The sequence below is a fragment of the Tachyglossus aculeatus genome, chromosome 11 (assembly GCF_015852505.1).
Source record: "Tachyglossus aculeatus isolate mTacAcu1 chromosome 11, mTacAcu1.pri, whole genome shotgun sequence".
Taxonomy (NCBI): Eukaryota; Metazoa; Chordata; class Mammalia; order Monotremata; family Tachyglossidae; genus Tachyglossus; species Tachyglossus aculeatus.
In genome coordinates, this window is record NC_052076.1 from 2,612,809 (window position 1) to 2,625,223 (window position 12,415).

The 12,415-nt window shown below is 50.5% G+C and overlaps 1 protein-coding gene across 2 annotated transcripts in view; it reads right to left on the reverse strand.

The window, feature by feature from the left end:
* The window catches only part of ST3GAL4 (ST3 beta-galactoside alpha-2,3-sialyltransferase 4), a 35,467-nt gene extending 23,108 nt beyond the window's left edge, over window positions 1–12,359 (reverse strand). Inside the window, exon 1 of one of the 2 annotated variants that reach the window (XM_038753880.1) lies at window positions 12,333–12,359. The gene's annotated coding sequence lies outside the window, so the exon portion shown is untranslated. Of the gene's footprint in view, window positions 1–2,698; window positions 2,734–12,332 lie in introns of those variants that run through there. The other variant, XM_038753879.1, reaches the window with a different exon arrangement.
* Window positions 12,360–12,415: the final 56 nt, after the last annotated feature.

Genomic DNA, 12,415 nt, shown 5'->3' on the forward strand with positions numbered 1-12,415 from the left:
CAGCAGACATGTGGCGGAGCCGGGATTTGAACCCACTGCCTCTCTACGTTGCCGACTTGTCCTTCCCAAGCGCTTAGTCCAGGGCTCTGCACACAGTAAGCGCTCAATAAATACGACTGATTGATTGACTGATTGACTCCAAAGCCCGGGCTCTTTCCACTGAGCAACCCCCAGCACTTGGAATGGCGCTTTGCACATAGTAAGCGCTTAATAAATGCCATCCTTATCATCACCACCGCGAGCCCGCCGTTGGGTAGGGACCGTCTCTATACGTTGCCAACTTGGACTTCCCCAGCGCTTAGAACAGTGCTTTGCACATAGTAAGCGCTTAACAAAAGCCATCATCATTATTATTATACCCCAGGGCTTAGTCCAGTGCTCTGCATACAGTAAGCGCTCAATAAATACGATTGATTGATTGATCATCATCACCGCGAGCCCACCGTTGGGTAGGGACCGTCTCTACACGTTGCCAACTTGGACTTCCCCAGCGCTTAGCACAGTGCTTTGCATCATCATCATCATCATCATCAATCGTATTCATTGAGCGCTTACTATGTGCAGAGCACTGTACTAAGCGCTTGGGAAGTACAAATTGGCAACATATAGAGACAGTCCCTACCCAACAGAGGGCTCACACATAGTAAGCGCTTAAACAAATGCCATCATCATTATTATTATTCCCCGGCACTTAGTCCAGTGCTCTGCACACAGTAAGTGCTCAATAAATACGATTGATTGATTGATTGATCGATCATCATCACCGTGAGCCCACCGTTGGGTAGGGCCCGCCTCTGTACGTTGCCAACTTGGACTTCCCCAGCGCTCAGTCCAGTGCTCTGCACACAGTAAGCGCTCAATAATTACGATTGATTGATGGTTTGATCATGGGTTCGAATCCCGGCTCTGCCACATGTCTGCTGTGTAACCTTGGGCAAGTCACTTCACTTCTCTGAGCCTCAGTTCCCTCATCTGTAAAATGGGGATTAAGACTGTGAGCCCCACGCGGGACAACCTGATCACTTTGTATCCCCCAAGCGCTTAGAACAGTGCTTGGCACATAGTAAGCGCTTAACAAATGCCAACATTATCACCACCACGAGCCCGCCGTTGGGTAGGGACCGTCTCTATGCGTTGCCAACTTGGACTTCCCCAGGGCTTAGAACAGTGCTTTGCACATAGTAAGCGCTTAACAAATGCCATCATCATTATTATTATTCCCCGGCGCTTAGTACAGTGCTCTGCACACAGTAAGAGCTCAATAAATACGATTGATTGATGGATTGATCCTCATCACCACCGCGAGCCCGCCGTTGAGTAGGGACCGTCTCTATACGTTGCCAACTTGGACTTCCCCAGCGCTTAGAACAGTGCTTTGCACATAGTAAGCACTTAACAAATGCCATCATCATTATCAGTCTTCCCCAGCGCTTAGTCCAGTGCTCTGCACCCAGTAAGCGCTCAATAAATACGATTGATTGATCCTCATCATCACCGCGAGCCCGCCGTTGGGTAGGGACCGTCTCTATACGTTGCCAACTTGGACTTCCCCAGCGCTCAGAACAGTGCTTTGCATCATCATCATCATCATCAATCGTATTTATTGAGCGCTTACTATGTGCAGAGCACTGTACTAAGCGCTTGGGAAGTACAAATTGGCAACATATAGAGACAGTCCCTACCCAACAGAGGGCTCACACATAGTAAGCGCTTAACAAATGCCATCATCATTATCATTCTTCCCCAGCGCTTAGTCCAGTGCTCTGCACACAGTAAGCGCTCAATAAATACGATTGATTGATTGATCCTCATCACCACTGCGAGCCCGTCGTTGGGTAGGGACCATCTCTATACGTTGCCAACTTGGACTTCCCCAGCGCTTAGAACAGTGCTTTGCACATAGTAAGCGCTTAACAAATGCCATCATCATTATTATTATTCCCCGGCGCTTAGTACAGTGCTCTGCACACAGTAAGCGCTCAATAAATACGATTGACTGATGGATTGATCCTCATCACCACCGCGAGCCCGCCGTTGAGTAGGGACCGTCTCTATACGTTGCCAACTTGGACTTCCCCAGGGCTTAGAACAGTGCTTTGCATCATCATCATCATCATCAATCGTATTTATTGAGCGCTTACTATGTGCAGAATACTGTACTAAGCGCTTGGGAAGTACAAATTGGCAACATATAGAGACAGTCCCTACCCAACAGAGGGCTCACACATAGTAAGTGCTTAACAAATGCCATCATCATTATTATTATTCCCTGGCGCTTAGTACAGTGCTCTGCACACAGTAAGCGCTCAATAAATACGATTGATTGATTAATGATTGATTGATCATCATCACCACCGCGAGCCCGCCGTTGGGTAGGGACCGTCTCTATACGTTGCCAACTTGGACTTCCCCAGCGCTTAGAACAGTGCTTTGCACATAGTAAGCGCTTAACAAAAGCCATCATCATTATCATTATTCCCCGGCGCTTAGTCCAGTGCTCTGCACCCAGTAAGCGCTCAATAAATCCGATTGATTGATCCTCATCATCACCGCGAGCCCGCCGTTGGGTAGGGCCCGTCCCTGCACGTTGCCAACTTGGACTTCCCCAGCGCTCAGTCCAGTGCTCTGCCCACGGTAGGCGCTCAATAAATAGGACCGAATGGAGGAAGAAATCGGAGTAGAATGATTAAACAGTCACCTGGCACAAGCAGGGGCATGGCTGGCGGGCCCGGGCGGCGGGGGGCATCCAGCGGTGGGCCCTCCGGAGGGGCAGAAACTTTGTTTCAGGGAGGGGGAGGCTGCGGCGGCCTGTACAGTCCCCCTCCCGCGGCGCTGGGCGCTGGGAGGTGGGGAGCGGGGTCTCTGGGCGGGGAAGGGGCCGGCCCGCCCACACACGCTTGCGCAGACCAGGCGGGGAGGGGCCCAGGCGGGAGAGGAGACCCTCCAGCCGCCCCCCCTAATCATAATCAGAAGGCACATTCATCAATCGGTCGTACTGATTGAGCGCCTACTGGGCGCAGAGCACTGGACTAAGCGCCTGGGAAGTCCAAGTTGGCAACATAGAGAGACGGTCCCTACCCAGCAGTGGGCTCAATCAATCAATCAATCAATCAATCAATCGTATTTATTGAGCGCTTACTGTGCGCAGAGCACCGGACTAAGCGCCTGGGAAGTCCAAGTTGGCAACATAGAGAGACGGTCCCTACCCAGCAGTGGGCTCAATCAATCAATCAATCAATCAATCAATCGTATTTATTGAGCGCTTACTGTGCGCAGAGCACTGGACTAAGCGCCTGGGAAGTCCAAGTCGGCCACATCTAGAGACGGTCCCTACCCAACAGTGGGCTCAATCAATCAATCAATCAATCAATCGTATTTATTGAGCGCTTACTGTGCGCAGAGCACTGGACTAAGCGCCTGGGAAGTCCAAGTTGGCAACATACAGAGACGGTCCCTACCCACCAGTGGGCTCAATCAATCAATCAATCAATCGTATTTATCGAGCGCGCCCCCCCCCTCATAATTATCAGAAGGCACATTCATCAATCAGTCGTATTGATTGAGCGCTTACTGTGCGCAGAGCACCGGACTAAGCGCCTGGGAAGTCCAAGTTGGCAACATAGAGAGACGGTCCCTACCCAGCAGTGGGCTCAATCAATCAATCAATCAATCAATCGTATTTATTGAGCGCTTACTGTGCGCAGAGCACTGGACTAAGCGCCTGGGAAGTCCAAGTCGGCCACATCTAGAGACGGTCCCTACCCAACAGTGGGCTCAATCAATCAATCAATCAATCAATCAATCGTATTTATTGAGCGCTTACTGTGCGCAGAGCACTGGACTAAGCGCCTGGGAAGTCCAAGTTGGCAACATAGAGAGACGGTCCCTACCCAGCAGTGGGCTCAATCAGTCAATCAATCAATCAATCGTATTTATCGAGCCCCTCCTGTGTGCAGAGCACTGGACTAAGCGCCTGGGAAGTCCAAGTTGGCAACACAGACAGGCCCTACCCAAAAGCGGGCTCTCAGTCTAGAAGGGGGAGACAGAGAACAAAACCAAACAGACTAACAAAATAAAATCAATCAATAAATCAATCGTATTTATTGAGCGCTTACTGTGCGCAGAGCACTGGACTAAGCCCCTGGGAAGTCCAAGTTGGCAACATAGAGAGACGGTCCCTACCCACCAGTGGGCTCAATCAATCAATCAATCAATCAATCAATCGTATTTATCGAGCGCGCCCCCCCCATAATTATCAGAAGGCACATTCATCAATCAGTCGTATTGATTGAGCTCTTACTGTGCGCAGAGCACTGGACTAAGCACCTGGGAAGTCCAAGTTGGCAACATAGAGAGACGGTCCCTACCCAACAGTGGGCTCAATCAATCAATCAATCAATCAATCAATCGTATTTATCGAGCGCTTCCTGTGTGCACAACACTGGACTAAGCGCCTGGGAAGTCATCATCATCATCATCAGTCATATTTATTGAGCGCTTACTGTGTGCAGAGCACTATACTGAGCGCTTGGGAAGTACAAATTGGCAACATCTAGAGACAGTCCCTACCCAACAGTGGGCTCACAGTCTAAAAGGGGGAGATAGAGAAGAAAACCAAACGTACTAACAAAATAAATAGAATAGATATGTACAAATAAAATAAATAAATAAATAAATAGAGTAATAAATATGCACAAACATATATCCATATATACAGGTGCTGTGGGGAAGGGAAGGAGGTAAGATGGGGGGATGGAGAGGGGGACGAGGGGGAGAGGAAGGAAGGGGCTCAGTCTGGGAAGGCCTCCTGGAGGAGGTGAGCTCTCAGCAGGGCCCTGAAGGGAAGTCCAAGTTGGCAACATAGACAGTCCCTACCCAACAGCAGGCTCGCAGTCTAGAAGGGGGAGACCGAGAACAAAACCAAACAAACAGAATAAAATCGATCAATCAATCGTATTTATTGAGCACTTACTGTGCGCAGAGCACTGGACTAAGTGCCTGGGAAGTCCAAGTAGGCAACATAAAGAGACGGTCCCTACCCAGCAGTGGGCTCAATCAATCAATCAATCAATCAATCGTATTTATCGAGAGCTTCCTGTGTGCACAGCACTGGACTAAACGCCTGGGAAGTCCAAGTTGGCAACATAGACAGGCCCTACCCCACAGTGGGCTCGCAGTCTAGAAGGGGGAGACGGAGAACAAAACCAAACAGACTAACAGAATAAAATCAATCAATCAATTGTATTTATTGAGCGCTTACTGTGTGCAGAGCACTGGACTAAGCGCTTGGGAAGTACGAGGTGGCAACATAGAGAGACGGTCCCTACCCAGCAGTGGGCTCAATCAATCAATCAATCAATCAATCAATCATATTTATCGAGCGCTTCCTGTGCTCACAGCACTGGACTAAGCGCCTGGGAAGTCCAAGTTGGCAACATAGACAGTCCCTACCCAACAGCGGGCTCACAGTCTAGAAGGGGGAGACGGAGAACAAAACCAAACATACTAACAAAATAAAATACATAGGATAGATATGTACAAGTAAAATAAATAGAGTCATAAATATGTACAAACATATGTACAGGTGCTGTGGGGAAGGGAAGGAGGTAAGATGGGGGGATGGAGAGGGGGACGAGGGGGAGAGGAAGGAAGGGGCTCAGTGTGGGAAGGCCTCCTGGAGGAGGTGAGCTCTCAGTAGGGCCTTGAATCAATTAATCAATCAATCAATCAATCGTATTTATTGAGCGCTTACTGTGTGCAGAGCACTGGACTAAGCTCTTGGAAAGTCCAAGTTGGCAACATAGAGAGACAGGCCCTACCCAACAGTGGGCTCACAGTCTAGAGCAGGGAGACAGACAACAAAACCAAACATACTAACAAAATAAAATAAATAGGATAGATAGGTACAAGTAAAATAAATTAATAGAGTAATAAATATGTACAAACATATATACAGGTGCTGAGGGGAAGGGAAGGAGGTAAGATGTGGGGGGATGGAGAGGGGCGAGGGGGAGAGGAAGGAAGGGGCTCAGTCTGGGAAGGCCTCCTGGAGGAGGGGAGCTCTCAGTAGGGCCTTGAAGGGAGGGAGGTATTAGAGCGCTTACCGTGTGCAAAGCACTGGTCTAAGCGCTGGGGAGGTTACAAGGTAATCAGGTTGGCCCCCGGAGGGCCCCATTGGACAGATGAGGGAACTGAGGCCCAGAGAAGTGGTCACCCAGCTGACAAGTGGTGGAGCCGGAATTTGAACCCGGGACCTCCAACTCCAAAGCCCAGGCCCACTAGGCCGCACTGCTTCTGAGGCCCAGCCCCCGGGGACCCCCCGCCCCCCCCCCCCCATAGGAAAGGAGATTGGCCCACCCCCAGGGAGGGTCCGCTCCACGGACGTGATGGGGGGGACTGATAATAATAATAATAATGATAATGATAATAATAATAATAATAATAATGGCATTTATTAAGCGCTTACTATGTGCAAAGCACTGTTCTAAGTGCTGGGGAGGATACAAGGTGATCAGGTTGTCCCACAGGGGCTCACAGTCTTCATCCCCATTTTCCAGATGAGGGACCTGAGGCACAGAGAAGTTGTGACTTGCCCAAAGTAATAATAATAATAATAATAATAATAATAATAATAATAATAATAATAATGGCATTTATTAAGTGCTTACTATGTGCAAAGCCCTGTTCTAAGTGCTGGGGAGGATACAAGGTGATCAGGTTGTCCCACATGGGGCTCACAGTCTTCATCCCCATTTTCCAGATGAGGGAACTGAGGCACAGAGAAGTGAAGTGACTTGCCCGAAGTCGCACAGCTGACAATTGGCGGAGCCGGGATTTGAACCCATGACCTCTGCCTCCAAAGCCCGAGCTCTTTTCCACTGAGCCACGCTGCTTCTCTGCTGCTGACAATAATGATGGTGTTTGATAAGCGTTCACTATGTGCCCGGCACTGTACCGAGCGCTGGGGTGGATACCGGCAGATCGGATTGGACACAGTCCCTGTCCCACCAATCAATCAATCAATCAATTGTATTTATTGAGCGCTTACTGTGTGCAGAGCACTGTACTAAGCGCTTGGGAAGTACAAGTTGGCAACATATAGAGACAGTCCCTACCCACCAGGGGCTCACAGTCTCAATCCTCATTTTACAGATGAGGGAACTGAGGCCCAGAGAAGGGAAGTGACTTGCCCATCTTCCCGGGATCCTCCTCCCTAACCAGGGAATGGAACATAATCATAATCATAATAATAATTATGGTATTTGTCGAGCGCTTACTATGTGCCAGGCGATGTACTAAGCACTGGGATGGATACAAGCAAATCGGGTTGGACACCGTCCCTGTCCTGTGTGGGGCTCACAGACTCAATCCCCGTTTTACAGATGAGGTAACCGAGGCACAGAGAAGTGAAGTGACTTACCCAAGGTCACAAAGCGAGGTTCCTTCGGGCCTCCCAACGTCCATCCCGCCTCGTGCCGCCTCCCTCTTCCTCCACCACTTAATAATAATAATAATGGCATTTGTTAAGCGCCTACTATGTGCCAAGCACTGTTCTAAGCGCTGGGGAGGATACAAGGTGATCAGGTTGTCCCATGGGGGGCTCACGATCTTAATGCCCATTTTCCAGATTCATTCAATCATATTTATTGAGCGCTTACTGTTCATTCATTCAATCGTATTTATTGAGCGCTTACTGTGTGCAGAGCACTGGACTAAGCGCTTGGGAAGTACAAGTCGGCAACATAGAGAGACGGTCCCTACCCAACAGCGGGGGTAACTGAGGCACAATGGAAAGAGCCCGGGCTTTGGAGTCAGAGGTCATGGGTTCAAATCCCGGCTCCGCCAAGTGTCAGCTGTGTGACTTTGGGCAAGTCACTTCACTTCTCCGGGCCTCAGTTCCCTCATCTGGAAAATGGGGATTAAGACTATGAGCCCCCCATGGGACAACCTGATCACCTTGTAACCTCCCCAGCGCTTAGAACATAGTAAGCGCTTAATAAATGCCATTATTATTATTATTAAGTCACACAGCTACGTGGCAGAGCCAGAATTTGAACCCATGACCTCTGACTCCAAAGCCCGGGCTCTTTCCACTGAGCCACGCTGCTTCTCCAAACGCCTCCCCCTGCCCCCCTCCTCCCTCTGTGGATTCCCCCTTGCCCCAGGGGAGCGGGCGGGCCGGCCCAGATGGTGCCCTACTGAGAGCTCACCTCCTCCAGGAGACCTTCCCAGATTGAGCCCCCCCTTTCCCTCTGCTCCTCCTCCCCTTCCCATCCTCCCGACTCCCTCCTTCTGCTCTACCCCCCTCCCCGCCCCACAGCACTTGTGTATATAAGTACATATTTATATATTATTATTATATATTATAAATCTATTATTTATATTTATTATTCTACTGATTGTATTCATTATGTGTACATATCCATAATTCTATTTATTTATTATGATGCTATTGATGCCTGTCTGTTTTGTTTTGTTGTCTGTCCCCCCCGCCCTTCTAGTCTGTGAGCCCGTTGTTGGGTAGGGATTGTCCCTATCTGTTGCCGAATTGTACTTTCCAAGCGCTTAGTACAGTGCTCTGCACACAGTAAGCGCTCACTAAATACGATTGAATGAATTAACTAGAAGAACGTTTGAGCCCCCAGACTAGACTATTTCTCCAGGGAGACCTCTAATTAAGTGCTTAGTACAGTGCTTTGTTTTGTTTTGTTCTCTGTCTCCCCCTTTTAGACTGTGAGCCCACTGTTGGGTAGGGACTGTCTCTATACGTTGCCAACTTGTACTTCCCAAGCGCTTAGTACAGTGCTCTGCACATAGTAAGCGCTCAATAAATACGATTGATGATGATGATGATGATGATGCTTTGCACACAGTAAGTGCTCAGTAAATATAATTGAATGGATAATTCCTCCTTTACTCCAGAGCCTTTGGATCCCTCCCCACAGCACCCTTATATATGTTTGTACATATTTATTACTCTATTTTACTTGCACATATCATCATCAATCGTATTTATTGAGCGCTTACTGTGTGCAAAGCACTGTACTAAGCGCTTGGGAAGTACAAATTGGCAACACATAGAGACAGTCCCTGCCCAACAGTGGGCTCACAGTCTAAAACATATTTACTGTTCTATATATTTTATTTTGTTAATATGTTTTGTTTTGTTGTCTGTCTCCCCCTTCTCGACTGTGAGCCCGCTGTTGGGTAGGGACCGTCTCTAGATGTTGCCAACTTGGACTTCCCAAGCGCTTAGTCCAGTGCTCTGCACACGGTAAGCGCTCAATAAATACGATTGAATGAATGAACGATAGGTGAACCCGTGGGAGGCCGCAGCTAGCCTTCTCCCCCCGGCGCCCAGCTCCAGTGGGAAAGCCGGATTGGCCACCGGGCCTGCCTTCTGTTTGGGGGAAAACGATCCCAAACCAGAATCTAAAGGATTTCTATTTTTATCAGATCTGCACGGCTTTTCCCAGGGTTCTCGGTGGCCGGGGGCAGCCCCTCGGCATCGTCGGAGGCCCTCAGAGGAGGGGGAAGTGGGTTCCACAGACGGGACACGGAGGACATTCGACTGGCATTCCCGGCGGGAGGCCTCTCTGACGATGCCACGGATCCCCCCCTCACCAGCCTTCCGGAGCCGCCGGGGACCCCCGATAGGAAAGGAGACTGGCCCGTTCCCCGCGTGGCCCATTTCGGCCCACCCCAGGGGAGGGTCCGCTCCACGGGCGTCATAATAACGATGGTCTTTGATAAGCGCTCACTATGTGCCCGGCACTGTACTGAGCGCTGGGGTGGATACCACCAGCAAGTCGGATTGGACACAATCCCCGTCCCACCAGGGGCTCGCAGTCTCAATCCTCATTTTACCGATGAGGGAACTGAGGCCCGGAGAAGTGAAGTGACTCGCCCGAGGCCGCACAGGAGACAAGTGGCGGAGTCAGGATTAGAACCCATGACCTCCGGACTCCCGGGCCCGTGCCCTTTCCACTACGCCACGCTGCTTCTCTCTGCGACCAGTTAGGACTGAAATGATCCAAATGGCAGCTTTCCTGCCCGTTAGCTCTCTGACTCCTGTTCCCCAATCAGTCCTTGTTGTCCCGGTCCCCGCTTCTAAAATCTCTGCCCTCTCTTCAGCCCCCGGCTCACGGTGAAACGTTGCCCCCCGTGCCATCCCTAAAACCCCCAGGTGCCCGGCATTAGAGGGCCATTGGTCGAAGGTTGGCGCCGTCGGCCACCCTGGAGCCGTTTCTAGGAATTCTGCCAACTCCGCCCGGAATCCCATCTCCAGGACAACTCCCCTGTCCCAGTGACACACCTTGGCTCGACGGAGGCGTCCTCCGGTCCGCCGCCAGTGCGATTGACTTAACGCCGTGTCCACAGAGATCGGGTGGTGTTCCTTTCCTGGCCCCCTGCCCTTGGGCGAGGCCTCGATCAAACACGGGTGGTGAAGAGGGGAGGGCTGTGCTTTACCACCAGCAAGATGCGCGTTTGAGTTCTTTTCGCCGGTGTGGTGATGGCTTGCGTTGAGCCATCCCCACTCCCTGCATGGCTTCCCTGTGCCCAGCTGCATTTACGGCGAGACGGCTGGTGCCGGGGCAGAGTCGGAAGCCTCGGTGGGCCCCCTCGACACCTTTAACCATCTCCGTCCTTGCGATGTCCTGAGCTTCCAGGGAGGAAGTCCAGGCAGGGAGTAGTGGAGAGGCATTTTGGTGTGCATCATCATCATCATCAATAGTATTTATTGTATTTATCGTATCGTCGTGTGCAGGACGGGGCCTGGCATGGGGAAGGCCACCATGCCCGTAACAAAGAGGCTCCTCTCAGCTAGGGCGCGGAGCCGGTAGAAGGAGGAGGGCTGGGTACCCTCAGGTGGCCTGGCCGCCACCCGGGGCCCATCCAGGCCGATAGTCGCGCAGCGTAGACCGTAAGCTCGTTGTGGGCAGGGAAGGTGTCTGTTTGGTGTTATATTGTATTCTCCCAGGCGCTTAATACAGTGCTCTCCACATATATGACTGACGCGGGCAGTCAATCAATCAATCAATCGTATTTATTGAGCGCTTACTGTGTGCAGAGCACTGGACTAAGCGCTTGGGAAGTACAAGTTGGCAACATCTAGAGACAGTCCCTACCCAACAGCGGGCTCACAGTCTAAAAGGGGGAGACAGAGAACAAAACCAAACATACTAACAAAATAAAATAGAATAGATATGTACAAGTAAAATAAATAAATAAATAGAGTAAGGTCGACAAAGATGCTGAGGCAGACTGTACAGAGAACAAAACCAAACATACTAATAAAATAAAATAGAATAGATATGTACAAGTAAAACAAATAAATAAATAGAGTAATAAGGTCGACAAAGATGTTGAGGCAGACTCCCCACACACACGCTTAAACGCACAGCCATCCGTCAATCAGTGGCATTTATCGAATGTCTACTGGGCGTCCGAAGCTCTTGGGAAGAAACCCCCGAAGAACGGCTTGTGGTCCTTGCCCCTCATAAATTCATAACGAGCGGGGGATGCGTCTGTTTATTGTTATATTATACTCTCCCTTGCACTTAGTACAATGTTCTGTGTGCGGTAAGCGCTCGATAAATTCGACCGACTGGCCGACCGACCGACCTGGGGACTCCCAATGGCCGGCAGACACAAATTCTTTACACAAAGAGGAGTTCGGATACATCTGAGAAAGGGAAGTGTTGGAACAGAGAATCACTGTACAGGAGGACGGAGGTGATTGCCCAAGTGCCAAGGATGATTATTGGACCCGTACAGTTGGGTGGGGTGAAATGGGGTGGCCCGGAGGAGGTGGAATTTCAGAAGGGCTTCGAAGCCAGGGAGCTCTGTGGGCCACAGCTTGGCCTGGGGAAGGAACATCGGCCTGAGAGTCAGAGGACCTGGTTTCTAATCCCAGCCCAGCCAATTGCTTGCCGCGTGACCTTGGGTAAGTCACCTTTCTTCTCTGTGCCTCGGTTCCCCTGTTCTCCCTCCTACTGTGAGCCCCACGCGGGGCTCGTGTCCGATCTAATTCACTCGTATCTATCCCAGCCCTCAGAACAGCGTTGGACACGTATTAAGAGCGTAACAAATACCATTTAAAATAAATAAATCGATCAATACCACAGATTCGGGGAGGCAGGGTGGTTTCGGGCCGGGCGTCAGAGATGGGAGACTCCCGCCTGGATCGTGGTTCCTGTTAATGGAGTCTGCTTCTCCGGGCCCTGCTTCCTTCTGTTCTTTCCCTGGATTACCGGCTGGAGTTGGCTTTCGGCCACTGGGCTGTCCTTTCCGTTTTCTCTCTCCCCGTCCCCTGTCCCCCTTTCACTTACCTCTCCGGTCTGCACTGCCCTTCAGTAGCCCTTGGTCATTTCCACCGTCTGCCTCTCCCACCCTCCACGTCCCGGGAAAAGCC